Source organism: Lichenostomus cassidix, chromosome 3, assembly GCF_008360975.1.
Source record: "Lichenostomus cassidix isolate B80296 chromosome 3, HeHo_3.0, whole genome shotgun sequence".
NCBI classification, from domain to species: Eukaryota; Metazoa; Chordata; class Aves; order Passeriformes; family Meliphagidae; genus Lichenostomus; species Lichenostomus cassidix.
The window spans coordinates 15169464-15178478 of record NC_139483.1 but is presented as its reverse complement, the minus strand read 5'-3'; positions in this window follow the sequence as shown (position 1 = coordinate 15178478).

The window sequence follows — 9015 nt, the reverse complement described above, 5'->3', positions numbered from 1 at the left end:
TACATTTTGAAGCCTCTCTGAATCTCTACTTGCAGGACCACATTGACTTGATGAAGGTTGCATCTCAGTCCCTGTTTTTGCATGGATTGGGACTCAGCATTTCCCATGAACAGCATGAAAACAGATTGGAGTCATTTTAGGCAAAATGAGGGGTACACATGTACAGCCTGGTCTGTGGGAAAGATCCAGCCTTTAATTTTGACAGTCAGCTTCAGAGGACCCAGAATTTCCCCTGCAATATTTGCTGACCTATCAAGCAATCCATTGAATGAGAACTGCTGCTGCTCTATACCTTTGGCATGGTTTTATACATGATGTTTTAATGATTTTTTGTTGTTGTTTCCTTTCCCCGTTTTATTTCCTCTTTAAATTCCAAGACAACTGCCTGTGTGCAAGGATAGCAGCTGTTTTGTTCCTGGAATTAGCACTCAGTTACTGGCCAGCCAAACACTGGGCTTTCTGCAGGAAACTTGGCTTTCCTGATTTGTTGCTGTTTTCCTTAGGCTGAAGTTAATGTCTGCTAGAGCCAGAACAGACATTTAGGAGGTTTGTCTATGGAAAGAAAGAGTTCACTCCTTGTCAGCAGCAACGTGGGACCTTTCAGAAACAGAAATATTTTCACTCTTAGGTTTCAGCAAGACATTTTGGCAGCATTATGAACCCAAACCTTTGGCAGAAGCCTGCAGGCAGTGGGACAGAGAGAGGGACTTCATGGGAATAGGGAGAGCAAAGGGGCTCAGAGCTCCACGCTGCACTAAGTGAGCAGGAATCCTTCCCACACAGCCTTGCTATTGGCACAAAGGCACTGCAGGAAGAGGCTCAGGCTGCTCCACCTGGGTTCCATGTAGAACAGTTTCTCACATCACTGTGGCTGCACCTCCAGAAATCTCTCACAGAATTCACACACAAAAAGAAACCTCCAAACCCATTCTGGAAGTTTGGGATTTGGATTTTGGACTGAGAGCAAAGCTGTGGAGAGAGCACAGTTCATGCACCTCCTCTGTGAGCCGACAGCTCTCTGGGAAAAGATTGGAGTCACCAGCTGGGGAGGTGTCTTGGGCAGCCAGGGATGCTCCAGAGGGCTGGAGGAAATTGGCATTGAGCTTGCATTGCCACGGGGAGGCTGAAACCAGAACACACGATGTGACAGAGCTCATTTGTTGCCTGCAGGAGCCAGGAGGCCCAGTTAAGTCCAAACACACTCAAAATAAGGGCTGCAACCTCTGGATGTTGATCCAGTACTAAGTGAAGCTTCTAAAAACATTTTTCCCATCTCTGACTGCATTCATCTCCAGCCTTGCTCGAGTGACCACCCTGAGGAATGAGGGGACAGACTTATGGTATTACTGGAAGGTGCTGTAAAAGCTCCCAGCCTCTAACAAAAAGCCATTTTCTGAGGGAAAGGTGCATTCTTTACAAAGGAAAAGACAGTCTTTTTGCTTTCTGTCTGGGAATCCATCCCACCTAAGGTCTGGATGACGACCCTCCCTGGAAAGGCAGGGGATGTGCTCTGCTCAAGACAAATCCCTCTCCTCCCTTGCCCTCTGCTCAGTTGCCTTTTTCATTCCCTTCCCTCTTTGCCATGTCCTTTTTGGCTGATCCAGGAGTTTCCACTCCTCAGAACTCATCCCTTTAAGGTCCCAGCTGCCCTACAAACACTTCTAGGACTGAGAAGGACTCCGAGAGCTGGGGAACTGCAGGTCACAGCTGAAAATGAGGAGAGGAGAAAGAAAAAAGGCAAGGGTAGAGCCTCAACATCTCCTCCTGCCACACCCTGGAGCCACCAAAGGCTTTTCCAAGCAAGGACAGATGGCTGGGACAGTGATTGCAAATCAGATGTTCAGATAAAAATGGTTCTAGGTTTTGTTTTGGCATTGAGTTTTTCCAAAACCAAAAAACCCCATGAATAAGCATGCCTTTGATCCTACATCTTTGTGTTAATTTCCTGCTTAGTTTTGGTATGACCTGGGCTCTCTTTTCCTTCCGTGTCTGAACCTTCAGCTTACTTTGCTTTCTAAAGATTTTCTCGGGGGGAAAAAAAAAACAAACCAGGACTGGAAATGCTCCTTTTCATTTAAAAGGAAGCTGAGACTCCCTAACAATGAGATGATTCCAGCAGCTGGGCTTTTAAGGACACTCGGGAAATTACCAGACTCCTGATAAAATCGTAGGAGTTGGCGAGGCTGCATTTCCCCTGCACAATTACAATTCCTTTGCCTGTGGGTATTGCTGTGTTGAAATGCCTCTAAAGTTCCTGCTATGTCATTGAATTTGCATGCATTTCTTTTTGGTTCTTTCCTTCTCCAGCCCCTGCCAGAGAGCAGACATTCCTGAAAATCAGCTAACCACACTCCCATAACTTTACAGCCTGAAGACCTTGAAGCAAATGAGCCTTGAAGAGTAATTGTAGAATTACAGGCACCAAATGATGCTGAATTATGCAGCGCTTAGTGGATGCTGCTTAGTGGCTGGATTGGGGGAAAAACACTGGATAACATGAGAAAAAAGTCACTTCTGCAATTGATAAAGCAATGCTATTAAAATTCTCACTGTTTTGAACTCTATTAGCAAAAGAATATGGGATTAAACAGTAAGAGTTTAAATAGTTAAACCTGCACTGGGAAAGGTAGAATTTAGGCAGTCCCCTGACACATCTGCATTGCTGTAAGAGGTGCTGAGAGCAATCACACACCAAATCCAAGCACTTCAGATAACAAGCATCAGCCAGGATTTACCAGGTCTTAGAGACAGGTGTGAGCCAATGTTCCATTCTGGTGGCTCAGATGCTGTGGGATGCATGGACCTTAACCAAGAGGCATCTTCCTAACAGGATAAATTAAATCCTATTGACTGCAAGAGATAATCTTTTCTATTTAGGAAACATCTCAATAGCATCATCACTGACCAAGCCAAGAGTAAAGCAGCAGCAATAGAAACAGGGAAAGAAACAGGATGGATACATGTGCAGTGATGTCTGGTGATGTATGTTCATTGCAGGGGGTTGGACTAGATGACCTTTAAAGGTCTCTTCTGACCCAAACCATTCTATGATTATCCTATTATTCTGTGGGTTCACATGCAGGGTGTTTCTGGCCATTCTATGAATGGACTTCATCATCATCATCATCATTATTATTATTATTATTATTTCCATCCTTCACAAGTAGGAGTCAAGCTGAAATGTTAGCATTAATTAAGAAATGAATGTAGAAAATCAGCAGCTTGCCCAACATCACACAGGAAATGGGTGAGGACTGAGGCATGGGAAGCAGGAGTTCCTCTGACCAGACTGTCAGGTTGTAGTGCCTTCCTACCAACAGCTTGGCATTGTTTAGGACTTGTAAAACACAAAGCTGCTGTTATGTCTGCTGGTCCTCCCCCCCAAAACTGTGATATTTTCCATGGACAAGAACTGGAAGAAAGGCAGGAAGGGAATGGAGGTGAGGCTGGGTGCTGGTTATCAATGGGAATGATGGATGAGGCAGTGCAGAGAGCAGCAGCTCCGATGGGCTGACCAAAAAATCCCCGAAAGCAATGGTACCTGAAGGGCCTGGCATTCCCAGCAGGTGAAAAGGGGCAGCACCTGGCTCAGGTGGCAGCATGGGGAGCCCTGCTGTGGCCCCACGACAGCCAATCACCCTGTCACTCGCAGGGCATCGCCTCACCAGGAGCTCAGAGTCCCCAGCTGTGTGCCATGTTTCCCAGTGCCCACCCACCACACTGCTCCTGAGCTGCCCACACAGGCTGGCCGGACGGAGAACAGGGAGTGCCACAGCACGGGATGAAGCAAATCTTGAGGGAGGATGGGGAGGAGGGAGGGATGAGGAGGTGACAGTCTAATTAAGGACCGCGTGATGAGGTCTGGCTCCAGCAGCCGGGCTGCAGGCATTTCCTGACCGCGGGATGCTGCCAGCTTTGCCACCTCCAGGCTTGCCTTCGCACGGCTTTGTAGTCACTGGCCAGAGCCCCACCGGGCTGATGGAGGTGTCCGAGTCCATTGTCCTGCTTGCATGGCCCGGGGGAGGTAAAAGCAGAGGCTTTGGGTTACCTTTCGGTTTGCCCCTCATGTTGGGTGTTTAAGCACAGGTGTCTGCTGCTGTTGACACTGAGTGATAAGTGGAGACATTTTTTCCATCGGAAAGAATCTCAAGAATTTCCCTGTTCTCTTTTTATTCTTTTTTTTTTTTTTCCTTTAGCATCGTGGTAAAGAGCCTGTTACTGGGGAGGGGGTGGGGTGGGGGAGGCTGGCATGAGGCAGAGGTGAGGTGGCACTTATTTAAAAATTAGATCCCACTCCATTCCCTTCTCTCAAGAGTAGCCACTCTGGCCCCAGGCTTAAAATTCTTGTTTAAATTAAGTATTCCTCCCGTTCTGCACTCTCAGCTGCCTCTAATTGCTGGTCTTTAATGCTCTAGTCCCTGACTTGCAAACTGGTTCCCCAAAACAGCAGCCAACAGCCACCTCTGGGGATTAATTATCCTTCCAGAAGCAGGAAGAGCAGCTCCTTCAGTATAGTCAGTGATGCTGAGGCTGAATTTGCACCTTTGCATGCAGGCTCACAGTTCAGCCCCCTCCCTGACCCCTTGAAAAAGAAGGGTTAAACACTCAGACCTTGCTTTAGCAGCTAGGGGAAAAGTGTTTGGATGTCAAACAATGTCATTGTCATATAAAAACAATGCCTTTCCAAAGGGAAAAAGTAGACATGAGCTGGGAGAGAGTCCCCCTCCCCTTGCCCATCTCATGACGCTGACCTGCCACCATAAAACAGCCCAGGCTGCCATTACCAGAAACCTCCTATTCTATTTTTCATGCTTTACTGTGTCTCAGCTCTATGTTTCAGGCCATTTCTTAAGCCATTTAAGCTGGTTAGAATTTTCCCCCAAAAGAAACCACACCTGCCTTGCTCTGACACACCCTGGGGAGCAGGGGGAAGACCCAGTGACCTCACACAGGAGCTCACAGACCCTGCCAGTGCTGTCACCACGGTGAAAACCTGATCTCACAGGAAGCTGAACATCCACAACCACACAGTGTGTGCAAACACGAGAGGCTGAGATGCTCCAACACGCAGGACACATCCCAGCACACCCAATTTCTGCCCAGCAATGCTGCTCAGCCCCTTTTGGTCTCCCAGGACTTTGCTGGAAAGCAGACAAGGCACCTCCAGCCCTCCAGAGGGCTTCTCTGCCTCCTGGGGTATTGGTGATACTAATGAGCAGGCACCATCCCCAGCACGGGATGGAAACTGTAATAAATGTGCTAAAAAAGCCCTGGTGCAGTGGAAAGCCAGGTCCAGGGGGACTAAACCGAGTAGCCTGGGACACCAGCATACCTGACACATTCAGTGGGGTCTGCCCACCACACAGCTGCCTGTATCTTCAGCTTCCTGCAGCAATTAGCTGGCTCTGGTTATCAGCTGCCCCTGCCCCGGGAGTGGGGAGGCATGGGGTCCCCACCACTGTGTTTCCTGGGAATCTGGGCTAGCACAAAGCCAGCAGGAGTTATTTCCATGGCAGGTCACATAATTACAAAACCCCTCGTTGCAGTGCAGTGGTGTCCTCTCTCTCATTTGGGCTGGGGGAATGTTGGGTTGAGGTCCCTGCTGTAGAGGATGCCAGCTCTTCTGGAGAGGATACAAACCTGGGCTCCAAAATTCATAAATTGCCATTTTTATCCCCCCAGCTCCAGTCTGCTGTGTGGGGCTGCACATCCTCACCCTCACAGAGCCTGTGTGCTTCCCCACACATCCCTCCCATCTCAGGGGAGGGAACAATGGGGGATGAGAAGGAAAAGGCAAACAAGGCTTGTTTTGAACAAAAGGATGAAGAGGCCAAACCACAGATGAAACATTACCACTTCAAAGGGGTAAAAAAATAGATAACAACATTAGTCACCACCAGTTAACGACCTACAGCCTCCACAGCCTGCAGGGGCCATGAGGAGCCTTCCACCCTCCTCATCCTCCTCCTTCTCTTTCCCATCCTCCTGCCCCTGCTCCTGCCTGTTTATCATATGGTTTATGACAAAACAACTTATTAAAGGAATTACGCAACTGAGCTCCAAACCCTTTCCACGCTGGATTTTTCCAAAGCCTTCTGCTTATCAGGTAATTGTGCTGGAGACACCAGCTACCTGTCACAAGCCCTGTGGTGTGGTTGGTTTTTTTAATGAGGCCTCAGCTCCTTAATTGCTTGCCTGCTTTGTTGGGCAAGCTTCGTCACATGAGTGTGAAGGTAATCCAGGAAAAGTACTATCAGTGCGGCCAATTCCAGGGGCTGGCACTGCCTCTGGAACTGAACTCTGCCCACAGCCTTGGCACCAGCATCCCAGGAGGCCACTCGGTGAAAGGGCATCCTTACACCTCGCAGGGCAGGCTGGTGTTGGCTCTGCAGCCCCTGCTCCACGTGCCCCACAGGAATCTTGTCTCCTAGCACGTGCTGCCTGCCCTGGGATTACCTGGAAGCCCATGTGACAGGCAAGGAGCAATGCAGAGCCTGGGCAGAGCTACCTTCTGCCTTCTGAGATGCCTTTGGGTGCCTGAGGCTCCTAGCCAGGGCTGGCAGATTTGGTCCAGGAGCTACCAGAGCAGCATTTCCTTGCAGATGTACCTCCAGCTTTGCTCCAGGGCAGCAGACAGACCTCCCCAGGGCAGTGCCCCTCACCAAGGGCTCTCCATCAGCACAGGAACCCTGTGCAATCATCTCAATCTGGACTGTGAAGTTGGGACCAGAGTTGGTTTCCAAATGTCCCTTAGGCTGCCACACACAGAGCAAACCTGTTATCTGTGTGACTCCCAAGAGAGCCAGCACGGTGCAGACACAGTGAAGGGCACATTGCATGTTGAGTGTGTGCTTGCACGAAGCAGCTGGGTGGGTAAAAACCCAGCTCCCATGTTGGCAAGAAAATCATTACCTGCTATTTCAGTTTGCTGGTTTCAGATTTTGCTCCAAATTTGTGTGAAACATATAAAATCACCTACAACCCCTGCCCCCCCCCCTCAACTGCAGCCCACTGGGTCATCTCACCCAGCCTCAAATCTCCTGGTAAACAACACTCACAATGACAGACACGAGGCTGCTCCAAGCGTCTGCACACATTTGTAATATGTAACACGGCGTATGAAAACTATATCTCTGTATAATTAGGAGTGCTCAGAGCGGTGACTCAGACATTCCAGTGCACTTTCTTCTTGTCATTAGTGTGCGAAATCTAACTTTACTCATTTTTTCCAGTGACTTTGGACTTTAAAAACAGTAATTAGCAAAGTCAAGCTGTTATCAGCTCCTGTCGGTTACTCGTCCTGCTGCCAGTCCTCCACTGTGTTTTGGTCACAGGCAAAGCTTTGGCAGCCATTTCCCAGGACTTGCTTTGGTCCAGAGGACAAGGGCAGCCAAGTGAAGAAAATAGGTGCTAAACCTGAAGCCCTTCCACACATCTTCGTGTTAAGCATTGGATCATTGAAGAAGCTCTAGACTGAGCCTTTACGTAACACGGTAAATAGCAGATAAGACAGGAAATAAAACTTTAGAGGCATCATTTTCTCACTTCTCCTTCTAGTTACTGCTAGGCAGGCATCAACAGATGGAAAGTGAAAATACTGCCCTCTCATCGTTGTGCTTCTCTTGCTGTGTTTTTTACAGTGCCTTTCACCTGTGCTGCTCACAGCTGGCTTTACTACCCATACATTGTCACATACTGCTGCAACTGCTGATGGGTGCCCAGCCTTTCTATGAAATGTTTCTGAGGGTGCTACAGAGCCTGTGCTTTGTGAGGGGCAGGGGAAGGTGCTGTTCCCTCTAGCATGCTGCTGGTCCCCATGTTTTCCTCCCTGGTGGGACAGACTGGTTGTGAGACCCCAGCAGAGGAGGTTGAAAGACCAGCATACTCCTGAAGTCTGTGGGGAGACTCCTGTCGAGCCAACCTGCACAGGTGAGCCACCACTGACTGTACTTGGACTGACATGAGTGGGAACAGAAACATTCTCAAGAGAAATACTTAAGTCCACAACATTTTAATATGAAAAATTAGAGTGGAAATAACTTTTCCCAAGAAACTGAGGTGATTCCAGGTGAGTGGATTGTGTCTTCTTGGTGTAACTGTTTTCCTCAGCTCAGGCAGGACAAACCTCTCCAAGAGTTTGTGAACTAGCTGCAGGAGCTTTGTCCCTGACACCTCTCCTTCCACCTCCATGGTCTTCATTGCAGCCTTGCTGTCTTTTCTTTATTCTTCCCATTTGCCATCAGGTTTTTTTTTCACCCTATTGTGTCACTTCATGTGATTGATGTCCTGTTGGTTTGAGCTTATTTATTAAGAAATGTGAATTTTCCAGCAAATTCAGTCCACTGGGATGCACACAGAATGGCTGGCCATGGGAGCACTGACATGTGAAGGGGTAAACCTAACAAGGTGAAAGCACAAAAGAAATTAGGGGTGAGGTTCAGCTCATCAGGATGCAGCTCATAAAAACATAGAATGGTTTGGGTTGGAGGGGACCTTAAACATCATCTAGTTCCAGTCCCCCTGCCATGGACAAAGACATCTTCCACCAAAGCAGAGCTTGATCTAACCTGTCCTTGAACACTTCCAGGGATGGAGCATCCATGACTTCTCTGGGCAACCCGTTCCAGTGTCTCAGCACCTTCACAGTAAAGAATTTCTCCTAATATCTAATCTAAACCTGCCCTCTTTCAGTTTGAAGCCATTTCCCTTGTCCTGCCACTATGGCCCCTTGTAAATATTTCCTCTCCATCTTTCTTGTAGTAAGCTCCCTTCAGGTACTGGAAGGCTGCAATTAGATTACCCCAAAACCTTCTCTTTTCCAGGCTGAGCAATCCCAATTCTCTCAGCCTTTCCTTCTGGGAGAGGTGCTCCACCCCTCTAATCAACTACATGGTTATCTCCATCCTCTTGCTGGCCTGAGGACATTCTTTCCAGATAGGCTGTTAAAATGATTCACCTTCTGGAGATGTTTACTTCTTTCCATGGAGTACAGGAGGAGACCTAACAACTACCTCC